Source organism: Scaptodrosophila lebanonensis, unplaced genomic scaffold (genome assembly GCF_003285725.1).
Source record: "Scaptodrosophila lebanonensis strain 11010-0011.00,11010-0021.00 unplaced genomic scaffold, SlebRS2 tig00000053-arrow-pilon, whole genome shotgun sequence".
Lineage (NCBI taxonomy): Eukaryota > Metazoa > Arthropoda > Insecta > Diptera > Drosophilidae > Scaptodrosophila > Scaptodrosophila lebanonensis.
Genome location: NW_022060548.1, coordinates 3,491,444 through 3,511,755, shown reverse-complemented (window position 1 = coordinate 3,511,755; position 20,312 = coordinate 3,491,444). Strand labels below are relative to the sequence as shown.

Genomic DNA, 20,312 nt, shown 5'->3' with positions numbered 1-20,312 from the left:
GGGAAGTTTTCAGGCAATGGAACTAAAATTTCTGTTCTAGGCATAGGAGGGTAAGGTATACCAAAGCGACAAATAAGCTGTTCCTTAACTTTACGCTTACACGAATTACTGTGTTTATGACTTTGGTATCCTATGAACGGACCAATGGCTTCGTCATTTATATCAGTTGTAATATACTGATCAATAAAATCGATGACAGGAGGAATTGAAGCGTCATCATTTAAATTTAATTTTGGGGCATTTTCAAGCCAAAACATACCATGTATGTGGGGTGAACCTCTATGTTGAAACTCAACACGCCAGTAAAATTTAGTAACATAATGACAACCAAATATTCCCCCATTTTTCTTCATCAATTTTAAAACCTCTCTATAACGAAAATCAAAATATCTAGCACAAGTGACCGGGTCTGTTCTAATTAATCGCGCCTTCTCATTAAAAGTTAAATCTGCTGCTATTTCTTCAGTTATAACAATATTATCTACTACCTTGGAAAGAATAACTAGCAGTTCGGGCCACTTAGTCTCAGCAGCCGACAAAGTTATGAAAAAGGTAGGAAGGCCGAACTGTCGAATCATGGCCAGTACCTTTTTCTTCTCATCTTCCCAATGGGCTGGAGACGAACGAACACCTTTCAAAACTCTATAGCCATCATCGTGGCGAATTATATTGTCCATATGATCCTCATTAAGGGCATTTCCAGCCGTTATCCCTATAATGGCGCTATGCTTACGTAAGCAAGTAGAAATATTATTTCTAATATTAATCATTTCTAATGACTTATAGTCATGAAATAAACTATCTGGCCTACAGGCTCTTCTATCTATATTCCTAAGTTCTGATCGTACTATATTAGTTAAGCTTCTAGAGCTTTTTCTTTCGTTACCTGCATAAATAGTCGGAAAAGCCAACTCCTTAGAATGGGAATCTGTAATAAGATTCAAAGGCCTTTGACCTTCACCAGGTGCTATAATAACCCTACCAATATCTATATTTTCTACAGGAATATTATCTAGCAATGTTACTTGCCCACCTGGATTTAATTCTTCCTCTTCTAGATTTTCGGATTGGTCGCGTTGCTCTGACCGGGTGCTTGCTAACTCCTGAACTAATTCCCTATCAAGTGGTGATGCAACAAATGGAACCACATCAGAATTAAAGGAAGCCATCCATTGGTCATTAATACTTAATGCATGTTTTCTATAAACCTCAGTATTAATCAAAAAGTTTATTGCTGCATAAACTTTTGAAGGTCTTATGGTTTCCACCATAAAAGAATGCCTATATTCCATTTTACGTTTGAGGTGGAGCTGAACAACCTCGGCTTCATTAAAAGCTCTCGGAAGAGAAGAAACTATGTTTGCAACAGGAATAGGGACATTAACTATAGCTCCTTTTAGCCCTGTTTGGCGTTCATACCCTAGAGACTTTATTATCATAAATGGAAGGCGGGGCGAAATTAATCTTTCTTCTAGTGCCGTCAAGCTTTTAAGACATTCGGGAAGCGCTGGAAAGTCTAAATTGTTTGTTATAGAATTTAAAGGTTTTCTACGACCTTTAATAGAAACTGCGCATGTTCTGCAAAAAGTATAAGTGTCGTCAGAAGATGGAAATTGACTGGAGAGAAATAATATTTCCGAACTAAAACTGTTGTTGCTTTCAATAGTATGACGGCTTAATTTTTGGACTTGTTTTGGAAACCACAAGCCCTTACAGCAGAGGCAAAGTTGATCTGGACCTTGCTTAACTGTCCTATTAAACACGCGAATGAGAGATGCTAAAGAGGCTATTTGGACATTCTGTTCAGTATTCATTCGCTCTTGCCTATTTCGAGATGCATTTTGCCGGTTCACTGCTATTCTATTTTCTTCAATTCTTCTGTACTGACTAACTCTTTGCGCTAAGTTTCTATTGGCTACAAGGCCCTCTTGTCTAATTTGCAAACGTAAATTTCGTCTTGCAAGTGTGTTGCGCGCCTGCTCTATAATTCTACGAACTGGGTCTGCTCTAGCGTGGGACCGTCGTATGCGTGCGTTATCTCTTTCCCTTTCCCTAACTTCTGAGTTCTGTCTATGAAATCTGCGGTGTGCAGTGTTATCTACTTGCTCCCTTTCTCTGACTACAGAGTCCTGTCTACGAGATCTACGTCGTGCAGTATTACCTATTTGCTCCTGCCGCCTGACTACTGCGTCCTGTCTACGATTTGCACGACGCACATTATCAACCGCCTGCTCTTGTTCTCTGACTTCTGAGTCCTGTCTACGAGATCTACGTCGTGCAGTATTACTTATTTGCTCCTGCCGCCTGACTACTGCGTCCTGTCTACGATTTGCACGACGCACATTATCAACTGCCTGCTCTTGTTCTCTGACTTCTGAGTCCTGTCTACGATTTGCACGACGTAGAGTGTCAACCGCCTGCTCTTGTTCTCTGACTTCTGAGTCCTGTCTACGAGATCTACGTCGTGCAGTATTACTTATTTGCTCCTGCCGCCTGACTACTGCGTCCTGTCTACGATTTGCACGACGCACATTATCAACTGCCTGCTCTTGTTCTCTGACTTCTGAGTCCTGTCTACGAGATCTACGTCGTGCAGTATTACCTATTTGCTCCTGCCGCCTGACTACTGCGTCCTGTCTACGATTTGCACGACGCACATTATCAACTGCCTGCTCTTGTTCTCTGACTTCTGAGTCCTGTCTACGAGATCTACGTCGTGTAGTATTACCTATTTGCTCCTGTTGTCTGACTACTGAGTCCTGTCTAAGATTTGCACGACGCACTGTGTCAACTGCCTGCTCTTGTTCTCTGACTTCTGAGTCCTGTCTACGAGATCTACGTCGTGCAGTATTATCTATTTGCTCCTGCCGCCTGACAACTGAGTCCTGTCTACGATTTGCACGACGCACATTATCAACTGCCTGCTCTTGTTCTCTGACTTCTGCATAATTTCGCCGAGCTGTATGTTGTTGATTATTCTGAAGACGCTCGGCTTCCCTATACAGCGGATTTATCCTACGGGCTCTTTGGGATTCTGCATTAACATGATTTTCGGTCTGCCTATATTCTAAATTTGACCTATTTAGCTGGTTTCTCTCTCTTTGCCTCTGTGTTCTACTTAACGCAGATTTCCTCTTGACGCGAGGCATAATTAAATAAAATATTTATAATTTATGTATTATAATGTACAAAAAACAAATACGTGTAAATATTATAATAATTATATTATATTTATATAATATATTTATATTAAAATATTTATATTATAAACAATAAATACAATAACTTAAAATGATACTTGTAATTTAATGAAATAAGAATTTAGTATATAAATATAGAGCGTATAACTAATTTAACAATTATAATTTAAATAGTAAGCAGTCTTTAAAAAGACTTATTAAAAATTGGGAAGCTGTTCTATTTCCTACAAAAATCCTATATGACGGTCCAACTGGATATGTGCTAATTGTTTTAAAGCGGACAAAATTAGCCAAAAAAAAAAAAAAAAATGATACTGAAACTGTTTGAGTAAATTTGTACTTGTGTACACATAGATGTGCACACATACACGTAAATCAGTAAACAGACAGACAGTAAACAGACAGTAGCAGACAAACAAACTAATGCACTAACACGTGCGTTGCCAATAAAACGGTTTCACTAACAACAAATACAATGAATGTCGACACACACTTGATTAATTTCACCGCTAGTTGCAAATAAAATTGGAGCGTACTTACTCCGACGACATCAAAGGGAAAAGGGGAGGGGTGTCAGCTTCAGCAAGAGTATGTTGATGCTACCGTCTACCTAAAAGACACACTATAAAATCACTCCCGTGGGGTTACGTTTCCGTAAAATTATGATGCCGTAAAATGTGTAAAAAAAAAACAGCACAGTATTACAACCCGCCACAAATTTGCGCCAAGAGTTCGCGCCAAAATATGTGCTTTTTTCAAACGAATCACTTGGCAACAAATATAGGCCTTATTATGAGTAATCGGCTTAATGAAATATGATTTAAAACAAATATTAACTAATTCGGAATATCTAAATGCAATTATAAACAATTCGATGCCAAAAACCAAAATCGACACGAGATGAAGATGCGCTTGCATGAAAAAGTTCAATGCAACTGACCTACTCCCTCTCTCTGTTAATTACTCTCTCACTTGTCGCGTGCCATCTGTAGTCAGTGTTGCCAGTTTAGCTCATTTCCCGCTAGCTCTGGTGATGTCTAATGGCTACTGCGACACAAATTTTTAAAAAATATATCCCTATAAAACATACATTCCTAAGCAAAAATATCCCAACATAAGGAACGCTGTGTTTTTGGCCGTAATACTTCTAAGTACTAATATTAACTTAGACCTGACCCAATTCATTTAACTATTGTAAGCTTTTTTCAATTGCTGATCTAGCTTCTGTTTGGATGGTTAAGAACTGGCAGCACTTCGACACAGCTAACAATATCAAAGTGACCACGTGGCAACCACAACAAAATACAACAAACCTTTGGGGAAGCATTCATACTCTGCAATTATATATATATCAATATTAGCGAACAATTCAATTTAAATAAATTCAGACTTGGTTTAAGTTCATTGGATGAAATTGTTTTAGAGAATAATCTTCTACTCTGGCAAATTAAGTGTAGCCACAATTATACAATATTATATCAATGTGAAGAGTGTACACACGTGGGTGTTTGTATTGCTCTTTTCAATTTTGTGTCTTTTGCTGCGGCGTAATCAGCTGTTGCGCCGCACTATGACATTTTATCGATAATAACAATTATTTTGTAATATATAAATACGTACATTAGTACATACATATGTACATATGGTGGTTACGCATGTGTATGTATACAGAGTTGCTTTTGTGTAAATATGATTATATTTAATTTTTCATCGTGCATGCAACATACACATGTGCATATAATTGCGTATTTACATCCATTTCTATGCGTGGCTACATACATACATACATGTGTATGTGCATGCAAGGCTGTACCAAAGCAGCAACAACAACAACAGGAGATTGTATTTATGGCTATAACTTCCTTTAAAATCGGCTTATCATAATGAAACTTGGCATACGAACTCATAATCACCAACTGGAGGTATATGCCAATTTTGGGTTCGAAAATCTAAAAATTATGGAAGTTATGGACAAAAACATGAATTGCGGGGGAGTGGGGGGGTGCATCGAAAAAAAACTCAAACTCGTACTTTCTCGGTCTTAGGAGAATATGGAAACCAAGTTTGGTTATTCTAGCTCTTATACTTTCTGAGATCCTTGCGTTCATACGGACAGACGGACAGACGGACAGACGGACAGACGGACAGACAGACGGACAGACGGACGGACGGACGGACAAGGCTATATCCACTCGGCTTCTCATCCTGATCAAGAATATATATACTTTGTGGGGTCTGCCACGCCTCCTTCTGCCTGTTACATACATTCGCACAAAACTAGTATACCCTTTCACCCTTTGGGTACAGGGTATAAATATTAAAATTCAATATCTAATTGTGCCATTAAATTAATCGTTCTTATCGATAAAATCGTATTGGTAACTTTATCGATTAATGCAATTTTTAATCCACTAATTGACTAGAATTTTTCTTATTATTATACGCAAGTGTTCAAAATGTAATTTAATTAGTGATCTATTTTTATTGCTTTAATTGCAATTTTGCTTCACTGTGCAGCTGTCGTTTTGTTTATTATTTTTTTTTGTGCTGCTTTGACGCCTCTTTTTCCGCCTTTTTATTGTGTTGTCGCTGGCACCCATGGGTGGGCCCGGACTACAGTTACGTGCCAAAATAGCCAAATTGAGATCCATAAACAAACAAGAACACAATTTTCTTTTCACTTGCGCTGTATCGCCTCGCCGGGGCAGACGCAGTTGCTACAAAATTTAACCTAATTGCCCGGGCCTAATGAGCTCTTTGAACTTTATCAGTTAATTTGGTATCCACTCCCTTTCCACCAATGATACAGCCACCGCCACTGTGCTGGGCAACCCATTTGTCTTATCAGCTGCATTTCAAGTGCTCCCTCCAGCGTAATCCACTTGAATTTGCGTACATTGTGACGTGTGTTGTGGATGAGCAAATGGTGAGTGAGGAAGTGGAGGCAGGAAGAGCTGGCTAGCTGGCTGGCTGGCTGGATGGCCACTTAATGGCTCAATTGCATTTCCAATCAGAATTGCAATTGTAGCTACAAATGAGTTGGGCATGCCGCACATGCCACCACACACTCTTATGCATTGCGTGTATGCCTCGGCATTTATCAGCAACACCAGTCTCCCTTTCATTCCTGCCCCTTCCTGTCCCAACAGCGTTCTTCTTCCGTGCGCAAGGCGACGCGTGTTTTTCAAGTGTGTTGTGTGTTGTGTGTCGTCGTCGTCGTCGTCGCCATCACCGGCCAGTGCGGCGTCTGTTTGTTTGGACGGCATCATCAGCTTCATCATAATCTGCAGCAAACATCATCATCCGCAGCAAACATCATCATCTGCAGCATCATTGGTCAGCGCAGAATCCACCAGAATCCCCTCCACTTTCTTGTAATTACATATTCGCCTATTTAAGGCAATTATTGTAAATGCGTGTTCCCTTTTCTTTTTTCCATTTCAGTTTCCTCTTCGTTTTTTATTTCATTCAATACGCTTCTTGTTGTAGCTCAGCGCACCCACGCATTTATTCAGCATTCAAGTATGCAATTCAATTATAATTATTCTCAATGCTTTTTATTTTTGCTCGCGCACTCATTTTTTTCATATGGCGGAAAATCTTTCGACTCTTGCATGGCTTCTTATTCGAGAACAACAACAACAACAACAACGACGAATAAAACAAAATAAAATTGAGCAACGCTTTTGATTTCCACAATGCATTTGCTTTAAGTTGTTGTCGGCCAACGGCATGTATTGAAAATCATTGAGGCTGCAAAAATTGCCGAGCTGGAAAAAAGCGAGCCATAAAGCATTTTAAATTTCAAGAGAAGGCTAGAAATTGTCAAACGCGAAAATAGGGAAAGCTGAATTACTAAAGAAAGTTCGTTGAGCCGCAACATTCGATTATCATATTTTACTTCTCTGGTTTGATGATAAATGAATTCGTGGAACATACAATAATGTGTTGTAAAGAAACATACATATAGAAATTGTATACTACTATGTACTCTTAAATGTAGTCTTATTGAATAGAATTCATATTACAGTTGTGTCTTTCAGTTATCTCGGATTCTTCAAATACTTGTATATACGACTGGCAAATAATTTTCACCCAATTCTGTCTAATAACAATCATGTTTTTTCATGCTCGAATTCTATCAAATCCAAAAAGCCTTTAAGCGTATTTCCCTCTTTCCATTTGATCATATTATCCGGGTACTTGATTCCGATAATTCCACTAAAGTTTGTATCATTTTTGGTATGCAAAACAGCGCAGTAAAAATTTTGAAATTCAAAATATTTATAAATTTCGGTTAGGCATTATTTGATTAATTTCAAAAATAAGACAAGCCTAAACAAACAAATTTTTGTAATTAAATATAATTACTTTGACTCCACCATCATCGTTTTGTAGAATATACACGTATACTATTTGATTAAATTATATTATTTTTATATTGGTATAAACAGCTAATACGTTATTGAGTTACTATAAAAATAGTTTTCATATTTATTCATATTTTTAACATAATCCAATTTTTTCGTAATTGTAAATATTTTGAAATTATATGTCAATGAATTTATAATCTAAATTTCTATCAAATCAGAACAAAACAACTTGTTTTCATAACAGCTAACTTTCGTTTGTGTTGAAAAGCTTTGGTTGTTGTACAGGATAAAGCCTTAAAAATTATAATGCTAGTTGAAAATAGTTGTCCATGAACATTATACACTGCTCATGCGCATCTACTTTCAAAGCGGCGTTGCCTCTCTATTTATGAAAGAGCTTTCTGTCTCTCATTTTGTGCTGGCAATGCCGTCTATTGATAACAGCTGTATGTAAAAAGTCTACAAAACGTTTAATTTTTGGCGCGTTTTTACTCAAACTGATAGCTTTACTAGGCCGTATATTACATTTGTATAATGTATCTCAACCACTTGGGCTCATTAAACAATTTTTTGACTGAAACAGAAATTATATACGTGTAGATGTTACTAAGGTCTCTTAATCTTATCTTTATCTAAAAATTCAAATTTTAAACGTCATATTTCATTCCGGGTGAATGGGGGCAGAATTAGCAGAGATTAAATTATCTATGTAACCTCATTTATTGACATTATAAAAATTAAAGTAACAATTTCACGTACAATATTGTTAATAAAGATAGGCTGAAATGCAGGTTTTTCAATATTTGTATATGGTCCGATTTATTTTTTAAATTATACTGTTATATATATATAACTTAAATTATAGTTAAATGCAAATACAACTTAAACTAGGTGTTCAGTCTTAATTACAATTCAACATTTATAATTTATATAAATCTGTTGGGAAGGTCAATAGGGGTGCCCTCTTCAGCCTCCGTCTCGCTATTATTCTTCCTTTTCTTCGACGATTGGATTTGATTTGACCGATATTAAAAATTGAAGAATTACTTTCCAGTTTGTATATAAAAAATCGCACGATTAATTATACAATTTCGAACGAATAAATCTGTTTAAGATCGTTCTTAAATGCGAAATTTGTTGCACATTTGTTAAAATGCAAGCCAAACATGTTTTGCATTGTGCCGGCAACATCATAAGTACCGTTAAATGCCGGCTAAGTGTAGAGCGCGAGAGCCAGCATGCAAGCTCGTGTGTGTGTGTGAGGAAGAGAGAGAGAGAAAACTCTACACTTGCACACGCGCTTATATCGGCAACGGTGGCGGCATTTGTTTTTGTTCTCTGTTTTTGTTATCTCGTCGCGCGTCGACTGTGTGGCGTCTGTTTTGGATAACTGGACTGTTGGATGCTGGCGTCGGCATCACCGTCGCCAGCGTCGCTGCTTTGGAGCTCGTGTGCGTCGTCGTCGTCGTCGTCCACATCGTTGGCATCACTGTCGGCTGCTGTGGTTGCCGTTTCGAAATTTTGGTTTCAGTTCGTGTTTTGAGATGCGCCGAGACGCGTGTGGTTTGCGGACGCATAGTCATAGAATTTAATTCGACACATTGAAGAGAAGAACAAACGCTTTTTTGTGGTTATTAAAAATTCATTAGGAAATTACTTACGAAAAAAAAACACACATAAAAAAGTTGCAACGAGAATGACACGAAAAATTTAATGGATTTTAATTATAAATTAAATGGTAGGCAAAAGTTTGTCACTAACGACAAGAGAAGTGCATTGCATACTTGCAGGCGTGCATTGCACCCACGGAATCCCATACACATACACACTCATATACATTGTTAATGTGTGCCCGCACAAACACATGCAAATTGAATCCGCCATTCAACAATTAAACGCAAATCTCGTCACAAAGCAAATACAGCAGCGAAGGCAAAGAGTGTAAAAGCCACAACAACAACAACCACAACAGCATTGCAATCGTCGCCATTTTGTTTAAAGCCGGCAACGTCTTAGTGCATTAGTGTGCGTGCATTTTAAAGTGAAATTAATGCATTCATTATTCACACACGACAAGTGAAATGAAAATTAAATGAAAATTGTGCCAAAAATACGCAAACACACACGACAGTGTCATAAAAATTATATACAGATGTTTTTCTGCGCAAATTAATTAAATGTTTACCCTAGACAGATAAAAAAAAAAAACAACAACAAAAGGAAGAGCTGTTGGTAAAGGCTCGCACAAATATGTATTTATATTTGTATTTGTTTTTAATGCATAATTAATGAATATTAATGACACTGACTTGTGTTTACGCACACAAATGTGTTGAATAATTTTTTGTTTCATTTGCTTACTCGTATGCCTAATTGACAAAAGTTGTGCCGTCATTTGAGTAAAAGTATTGCAATTTATTGTGGATTTTCTGAGCTATAATTATGAAAAATTGAAAAAAGAAATGCTGTCCCTTTTCATAAACAAATCTCTGCACACATGTTTAATACTAATTAATGCCATGTTGGGCATATGGAATACGAAATTGGGACACATTAAATGAGAATAACAGATCCATTACTTTATTATAATGGCAGGCGATTGTTGTAGGAAACGTTCTTTTAGGAAGCTGCAATCAGCATATAATTTGCATAAATTTAACCGTTTTTCTATTTCCAGCACATACGAAATAATAGGCAAATTCTAATACACAAGGGATTAACCTAAGTATATAATTCCAAAAAATTCAACATACATAAGCAATTATAGGCACATTTCATCTCTTAACGTCAATTGCCTTTTTTTGGAAAGCGGCAATTAAACATTTTATGATATTCTTAAAGTTCTACGTCTAAGTAGGCTTTAACATTTATTGTTTTTTTTTCTTTTCTAAACAGTCATCAATCGCAAAAAACTACGCAATTAACTAGAAGCTGTGACAAACCCATCTGAAAATGGCACTAATAATTGTGAATTTCTGAGAATGCTTAAAAGCGTTTTCTATTTAAATCAAATGAAACAATTGCTTCATTGTGAGGGCCTCACAAATATCAACAGCTGTTTAGATTTCCCAAACAAAGTTAAGTTTGTGAAAAGGTGATTGCCATTGTGACGAGTGTAGTTTAAAACGCTTTAACTACTTTGTTTCGAAATTTGTAATCATTTTAATGGAATTGTTCATCTAATTGTTGGAAATTCAATTAATTTATGACAGCAGGAAAATAAGAGATGAGTTGAACACATAAGGCCTTTAAATTATATTCAAGGTTGAGTTGAAGTTGACGATGATATTATTAAATCTATTTATATATACAATAATATATTTATATATATATTAGAGCAGGAATCTTGTTGTCCAACGTTATTCAAGGCTTTCGCACTTATACCCTTCCTAACTCTAGAGTTCGAAAGAGCACCACTGACCACGAAATTTTCCTGATTTATTTGGGTTTCAATTTATTTTTATAACTTCTCGTTATTATTTTTGAGGTCAGCTACTTAAAAATAAAACATTACAAAAACAAATATTTTAAAAACGTTAAATAGATTTGGAAAGAATGTATTTAAAATGAAAATTTAATTCACAAGTAAATCTAATTAATTAGTCCTAGCATATACTTTATTTTATATATAGCCTTTTCATATCGGTTCGAATCGCTTATGCCATTATTAAAAAAATTAAATATACCTGTTTTTTGGCATTTTCTGTTTTAAATTATATGACGTAACAGCAAACGAAAACAGCTAGTTCATGAAAGCACATTAATTAGGGCTTCGTATATGCGATTATACGAGTACGATGCATTTTTTTCATTATGAATAATGAATTATGTTCGGCTTCGAGCTGTTCTGTATAGATTCCTACTGCAGGTTTATACCTAAATTCGTTACTGGGAAATATAGTTAAAGGTCTCTTAAACGCTTTATCTGCTTGGCTTTTGACTCTAGTTGACAATCAAGTTGTTTCAATATTTGTGAACTGCTATGGAATCAGGCTGTAACATCTCCCACTTACTAATCAGTCACATTATTATTTTTGGGAAATGAATTTTCTTACTATGTCAATAAATCTGTGATTCAGTTTATTATAACTAAAATATATATAATATAATGCGTCAATGTGCAGACAGCAAATAGAAAGAGATTTGAGCTGCAGTTGTGCTGCGGTTGGGCAATTTATGTTAACAAGATTTAGCATGCGGCTTAAAGCCGATTATTTATCAAATAACAACAGACCATCGAACACGAAGGGAGACAAAGGCAGACATGAATAGCTAAAATAAAGCAAGCCCGATGAACAAGACTATCGAGTGTTGAATGAAATGCTGTGGAGGCCCCATTTTCATTCATGAAGTGTTTTCCGCACTTTCCAAAACGGTTTCGGTTACGGCTACAATTTTGACACAAAAGTCAATGGAACGAAGCGACATATCCCATTAACCCATTAATCGCTGTGTCGTATATGGAAATACATAGTTTCGGTTTCTTAAAAGGAGCTTAGAAAGAAACCATTCGATTTGATTTTGGGGAAGAAAAATAATTGGCGGGTTCTGTGCTTTTGAAAGTGAAGATATTTTTCGATTAGAGTTTGTATTGAAAATCTGTCTTTATACATGGAAAATTGATTATTCTTTGTTGTTAAAAACTTTTTTTTTTTTCATAATTTGATAAAGCTTTAGAAGGAAACTTTATTTCAAAAACTAAATTTGTGTAAAAGTTGTATGAAGCTGGTTATTATCAAATATTGAAGTATGGCGTTAGAGGGTTAAGTCAAATAGCTAATATGCAAGCCCTATGAGCTTTGGGGGCATGCAACTTGGTCAATAACAACAAAAACAATAACAACAAACAACAGCAATGCGCCTGCGCAGCTTCGTCTGCTTTGTGCCAACAAATATGTCACACATGCGTCGTCGCGCTGCATGTTTAGTTGTTGACGCTTGGCTGTGGTGGCGACAGCGGCGCTGGTGGCGGCGGTGGTGGCGGCAGCAACATCAAAAAATATTGTACATGGCTACAAGAAGTAACAACAACACAAAAAAATAAACAAGTTCACGAAGCAAAGCAACGCAAACAAAGCCAAACGCAACGGCTCGAAAACAAAAATTGTGCGTAGGCTACAAAATTGTTGTTAGACTTGTCGTTGTTATTGTTGTTGTTTTTGTTGCCGTTGTTATTTCTGTCTTTTGGCGGCTTAGAAACACTTCACATTGTCTGCCCAACTGTCTGCTTGACTGCAAGTCTGTCTTTCTGTCGCAGCGTCTCTCATTTTTGAAGCTGCGTGGGTTCTCAAAGTTGTTTGATTATAGACAAGAGTTTGTTTTTTTCTTCGTCTTCAAGCTGTGGTTTGCTTAACACGCGGCAATATATTTTTTTAGACAACGCCACTTGAGTATTAATTGTCTATTTAGCTCGAAAATTATGAAGCTTGAATGAGTTTTGGCGGCAGTCAAAAAACTATCTGAAGCCGCACAGCTGCAAGCACTTCACATCAGCCCTAAATTGAAAAGAAAATCGAATTCGTTCAACGCATTAGCATTCATTCATAAAAAATTTTTGGTAGCCCCTCCATAAAATGGAAAGTGAACTTCGCATGTCATAAGAAAAAAAAACAAAACTAATTAGTTAACGAGGGCACAAGTCTCGTAAAATGTTAGTGGGAGTCAAAAAAGGTCTAACAGATTTCTTGGAAACTTTGTAAGCTATTTTCTCGCTATTGCTTTTAGTTAAAATACTCTTATTTAAAATACCTATATGTATTAAAAAGGGATATTGGTTGAGTTTTGTTTTATTGATTCTAAAAATTTGAGTAATATTTATGATAACTTTAAAGCCTTTAGGCCCCCACTTAACTATTTAGAAAGTAGAACGTTGTTATTTGTTTGAAGGTTGTTATATTGTTAGATAAAAATAGGAATTCAAGTTTAAAGAGTTAAATTCTTACAGCATGTAAATGAATTTTCGTTTTAAATTAGTATTTTATTGCTACAACTAATAATTTATTTAGCAGGCTACAGAAACATTTCTTATGTATCGGGCAAATAATAACTCTTTTGTTATAAATATATACTCAGATCTTTTTAGCAACTTTTCTTTTTAAACAGCTCAGTTTATGTTGCTAATTGATTGTTTGTTGGCTAAAGTTATACACAGTCTTATGTCATTTTATAATAATTTTAATCATTATGAACATTTTATACATTCATCAGTCTACAATTTTCGGACAATATGAAAATTTTCTAATTGTAATTATTATTTAATGTGCATATCGATTTAGAATGGAAAGATCATTGGTAGTTTTATTTAGTTTATATTTCACTATAGGGTTCTATTATTTATATAACAAGAGAGAACGCTACAGTCGAGCAAGCCCGACAGTGTAATACCCTGTACCCAGGTAAACTTCCGTCACTGAGTTATATGCGCCCATAGCAGCAGCAAAAAGAGGAAGAAGAAGAGCGAACTTGTTGCTGCAGTTTGTGGGGGTTGTACTGGCGAGAATTTGTTTCGCTAATAACTTTTCTTAGAATTGACCGAATTGAATAACATTTTAAACAACAGTAGACAATTATATATAAATTATGTGTGCAAAGTTTGGTTTAGGTAGCATTTGAAATGTAGACGCTATTGACGAAATTCTGTAGCGGGGGAAGGGGGGCAAAATTCCAAAAAAATAAAATAAACTCGTCCTTACTCGGACCTAGGAGAATCTGGATGCCAACTTTGGTTATTCTAGCTTTTATAGTTTCTGAGATCCTCGCGTTCATCCAGACGGACAGACGGACGGACAGACGGACGGACAGACGGACGGACAGACGGACGGACAGACGGACGGACAGACGGACGGACATGTCTAGATCGATTTCTCTCGTCATGCTGATCAAGAATATATATACTTTATGGGGTCGGAGATGCTTCCTTCTGTATGTTACATACTTTGCACAAACCTAATATACCCTTTTTACCCTACGGGTACAGGGTATAAAAATGAGAAATATTTAAAACTGCATTTTAAAAACATGTTATATTTGTTACAATTACTTCGTTTATTGAATCAATACTTTTATTATACACTTAAGAACTATTTCCGAAAAAACATTACTTAGTGGCCTTTAGATCGGGTAGCGAGCAGACATGCTATTTTTTCTGAGACTTAAATGTGCAGCATGATGAGTGTTCTGACATATTGGGTAAAAGATTACGGATTTATGAAACATTTGATGTAAATTAAAGCCAACTTGAAATGGAATGCAATTTTAAGTGAAACCGAAATGATTCTTTCGGGCTTAATATTCTACTTCGATGATGACAATTTTTGAATATTCCAAGCACTTACAACAATTGATGATTTACAAAAGAGTTTACAACTACCAGCATGCATAAGAATTGAAGTTCAAGACCAATTCCCATAAGTGTTTTTTTATTTAAAATTATTTTGTAGAATGTCAAAGAGTCAAACAAACACAAATTTCTATGCCGAACTTTTTGGGATGTACTGCGTTTTCCCTATTATCGCTGCACTCGACTATTTTAATGACCACGCGAGTGGCAACAACCCCCAAAAACAATAACCACAACAACAACAATAACATTTACAACAACGACAGCATTGCATGACCGCAGCAGAATTCAAGTGCACTTTGTTAGACCAATTAATTTACATTTCCGCGCAAAGCGTGCACCGAAAATGGGAATGAAAATGAAAAAACAAATATAGTCTACGAAAAATGCAAACGGGAAAGTGGGGAAAAACTTTAAATACATATAGAAACAAACCAAAAAAATAACAACGATGGAATAGCACTTGAGGACCAGACGAGTGAGAGACTAGAGCACTTGACTTCTGCTCTGCCAGAGGGAGAGAGGGAGAGAGAGAGAGTGAAGAATAGTTCTGGCTCTGGTCAGCAGCTGTACAAGTGGCAAAGGCTATTAAAACCGCAAACACAATGCACAAGTATGTATGTGTGAGGTGTGTTGGTGTATGTTTAAGTGTGGTTGTGTGTGTGTGTACGTGTGCCGCGGTCAACATTCGCGTCGCTGACTACAGTAACTAGTTTCAAGAGCACTTGTCAGTCAACCATTGCGGAAGGCAGGCAGCCAGTCCGTCCGTCAGTCAGCGTTGGGTGGGAGAACAAAAAAGAAAACTGTAGCACACTTCTGGGCGCATCGTACTAGAGACGTCTGTGCATTGCAAATTGCAAAAACAATGCCCAACTGCTTGACATGAAATTGCAAAAATTCGCCTCTAACTTCCTCTCCTCCTCTCCTTTCTGTTTTTTGTCGGTTGTTTTTTGGATGACAGTTTACAGACCGCATGCTCGTGTCGCCATTTTGATTTATTTGATTGCTGTTTGTGCGTTGCCTAATTCTAGGCGCGCAATGTGTTTGGTGTTTCGTTAAAATTTATGGGTAAGGAATGGCATTTAAATTGAAAAGCCTTCAAATTTAATTGCAAGAGCTTGACTCGAGAAATTTAAGAAATTTCTTTACAATAAGTAAGGGAAGTAATATAAAATTAAATATTTAAAAAAGAAGCCACTTATATAAATGCAATTTCAAGAATAATTGCTTAATAAAATGCTATATAAATGGAAAGTAAATATTTAAATACTAAAAATGTATTTATTTAAATTTTCAATCTTTTTTATTTTGTTTTTATTTTTTTTGAATATAAGGATATACAAAATACAAAATTTATTAATATTAGACTGTATGGCACCTTTATTTTTTTCTGTACTAATTGCTACAAATATTTCATATTTTCGAATGTTGAAAAGCTGATGATGCTTGCCTTTTTATAAATAATCTCTTGGTATGAATCAAAATATATTTTTCTTAATGTGCCTAACAATATATTGAATTGCGGAATTGAAAATATGGTCACATGCGAATATTTATGATGATTTCGAAGCTATAACTAATTAAAGGGTGGCGAACCTTCAATCAATTTATTTTAATTTTTTCAGGAGTTTTGTGATTTTCCAATTAATAGGGATTTTGCAATTTCGTTGTTGTTTGTGCCAAATACGTTTTTGAACGTCTTCTTTCTTAGAACTCATGTTGAAATAATAATAAAAAGTAATACAAAATATTGTGTTGCCACTAAACAGTAGTTTATTTTGAACTCTTAGTTTTCTACTCTTTTTCAATAGCATGATTTCCATATTTTTAAAATTATAATTGCATTATTTACAATTTTAAATTATCCTCAATTGAACATTTTCCTCATTCAGAAACAGAACAGCTGTTTGATTGACAGACACTTTCGCGCATTTAATGAATAAATAGAAAGTTAATCAGCTTTGTTAGCAAACTATTCCTAAAACTCCCATTCAAACTGCATTCAAATATGCATAGGCTTTCCATTAAACATATGTAACTTTTGTATATATTTTGATTGTCTAGTTGCTTAAATACATGAACATGTATGCGATACATAACTGAGTGTGTGTGTGTGTGTTAGTGTGTGTGCATGCAACATAAATGTTGAACACGCTGATATATATGTTGCAACAACTACAATAACAATAAACAATGCACAAGCAGGCATGCAGGCAGGAAAACATTCAGTAGTCCTCGTTGCCGGCATTCTCAGCATCCTCGACGTCCCTTCGGCTGAGGTGTCTCGTTTTGTAGAATACAAGTTGCTATTGCTATTGTTTTTGTTGTTGCATTGCGTCGTTGTTGGGTTGCTGTTTTTGGCAAAGCCCTTTGTTATTGTTTCTCCATTGTGTGTGTTGGTTGTTTGTTTGTTGGCCCGCTGGTTTTCTTTTCTGCAGTTTTGTTGCTTTAGTTTTTAGTTCAGACAGACAGACACCATTTGCCGGCATTTGATTTTTTTTCTCTCTCTATGTTTCGCTTTGCTATGCCCAAGGGGAACGAGTAGTGTGCGTTTGTTGTTGCGCCCTCTAAATGAAGCCACCAACGACTAGGACATAGGACTCCTAGTAAGTGATGTTTACAATTGGAACGCCTGAGGAAATGTGTCAAAATTGGACTGCTCGGTATTGTGCCTGTCTAGTTAGTGACTTGACTGTTTTGAGCCTGAAATGTTAAAGCAATTTTATGATAAAGGGTTGTAGAGTTATAAATTTTTACTAAACATCCACTCTTTCGCTTAAAAGTCTATTTTTAATTTTTGTTAATTTGGGTATTAAATATTTATTCTATTTATTTTCCATTTCCACCAATTTTCCTATAGTTTTATCAAACTTTTAAGTACTTGAGTTATTGAGTTTTCATTTAAAAGAAACTGTTAGAAATATTAATCCAACGTTTAAAGAAAATTTATGAACGGCTTCTAGTGGCCTTCATCGCGTTATGTGCTGTTCTGTGTTTTTTTTTAATAAACTCTTGATTTTCAAAACATTTTCAAAAACTTGCTGTTAGTTCAATCCTAAACAGAAATCGAATACTTTTGAGCACTCTCATGGCTATAATTTGCGATTTTTCATTATTATGATGATTAATTTTTAAAATGTGTTGCGGCGGATTAAATTGATCCAGAATAAAGACAAGTCGACAAGTCGACGTCTGCTTCCAATATCGACCTTCTAATATCTACCTTCACTATCGCTGCCACTTCTGTTGTAACATAAGTCGGGGCACAGCGGCCTATTTCGGCTATTAAAATATTAATATTATTTAATTAATATTTAATTCGGTTTAATATTGCTTAAAGATTTTTCTTTGCTCTAAAAAATGGCAGTATGATATGAAATATGATATGATATGAATTAAACAAATAAATGTAGGAACTTTTAATTAGGGTTTTTATTTCATTTGATTGCACTTTTAGAAATATTTGTATGTTCATGCTTTCTTTAAAAACTGTTCGCCTATTATCATTTCAAATGAAGTTCAGAAAATGCAACACCATTAAGCACTTTATATTTTAGACCAGCTGTCCTTCAAAATATAATGGAAATGCAGTTCGTCGGCCGCAATGTGAATGCAATTTAATATGCGCATAATTCCATTGCATGTTCTGCTTAAAAGAATACAAAATGTGTATAAAGCATGTAACGCTTAACTTGCCGCTTTCAACACAGAATAGTTGAGCCGAAAAATGTGTTTGTGTGTGTGTGTGTGTGTATAGAGAGGAATAAATAAATAACATTTGCGATGCATGTGGTGCAAGCGAAAACATTCGAAATGGTAGTTAACATTGCCAGCTAAAGCATGGCATCAAAAGAAAAAAGAGAGGACGAAATATATGTGCAGTAACGAATGAAGTGGAAGGAATTGAAAAACCAAAACGGAAACGACGGCAGACGACAACATGCAATGGTGTGTGTGCGAGTGTGTCTGCGTTCAAGTGTGTATTGGTGTGTGTGTGTGTGTGTGTGTGAAGAAACTCGAAGCGCACAAAAGTATGCTGCAATAACTAAACAAGTGCAATCATTGCAATAGCGATGAGCGCGTGACGCATATTTTTATTTAATATTTAACTGCAAATGAATCAAGTGTTTGATTTACATTTCTCAAAATTTTACTGATTTTTTTACTATGCCTTTGCATGCATTTTCCAATTCTCAATTCGAAAGAAAGAAAAAAGCGCTTTCCCAGTTCAACAATTTTTCTCTTTTTTTTCATTTAGCCAATTGCTTTTTAATTTCTAAATTAAAGAATGACTTAGGCCTAGCTCTCAAGTTGCAAAGTGTTGCAAACTAAATTTTTTCGCCTTCTATAGCTAAGAAATTATAATAAATTTCACAAAAAAAATATATGCGGCCATTGATAAATACTTGATCAATATATTTCCAAGCTAACTATTATAAATTGCAAGCTGTAATGTTAGTATTTGAATAACGTCTTTTGCTTATTGTTCCTGTATGCTATTAAATTGTGAAGAAAGTCAAAGTTCCAGTTCCAGTTTCCGATTCCGACGTGTTTTAGATTCGATATTTCTGTTGTCTAATGAAATACAATCGTCTTCATTTTGAAAGTTAATTTTGAATTATAAATTTAACTATCAGGTGAAAAGTACATATAATAATGGAATAATTTCGAATTATTTTTATTAGCATTTGGGCGATTGACTACAAAATGTTACTTTTAGTTTCTTTAATCAGGAAATCTTGAATTGATCGCTGCACTCTCATCTCTAGGTCTACATCTCTTTGTGAAACAGACACACACAGCACACAGACAGTGCGTGTGAGTGTGTGTGTGTGCATGAGATAGTGTTGTATCTGTTTGCATAAAGTTTGCATTTAATTTTGTTGCATTCGCGAGCATTTCTTTTGCTGCTTTTTTACCATTATTTTATCATCTCTTTTTTTCGTTCGCTGTTTTTCGCAAATATCTTGGTGCAATGTTTTGTTTTATGTTTGGCCGCGACTTATCATCGCCATCGTTTGTGAATGTGTGCGTGTGTTGTGTGGGTGTCTGGTGAATGGTGAATGGAGAAGCAAGAGCGCCAGATAACAAAGAATGTTGTAAATGTGTCGTGTTGTCTGTGCTCTGTCTGCAATATCAACTCCAGCTCCATTTCACATCGCTCGACATATCGCACTCGGAGTTTTTTCTGTATTTTGTTTTGTTTCCATCTATGCGGCAAAGGCAACAGGAAGCAACAGCAGCCAACACTGCCACACAAATTAAATGCAATAACATGCAGCAACAAAAATAAAACGTGGCAGCATTGCTGCAACAAACAAAATGGAGTTGTGTCTGTTAGTTGCCGCAACGGAAACTCAGACAGAATATCAGGACATGCGGCAAGGCAAGTTCTCATTC

General features: G+C 35.8%; 1 protein-coding gene across 16 annotated transcripts in view; it reads left to right on the top strand.

Annotated features, from left to right (window-relative positions):
* LOC115623747 (dystrophin) overlaps window positions 1-20,312 on the top strand; it is a 265,277-nt gene that overhangs the window by 80,659 nt on the left and 164,306 nt on the right. For 2 of the 16 annotated variants that reach the window (XM_030518276.1, XM_030518274.1), the window contains exon 1: window positions 9,221-9,311. The exons of the other annotated variants lie outside the window; for them this stretch is intronic. The gene's annotated coding sequence lies outside the window, so the exon portion shown is untranslated. Of the gene's footprint in view, window positions 1-9,220; window positions 9,312-20,312 lie in introns of those variants that run through there. 16 annotated transcript variants of the gene reach the window in all.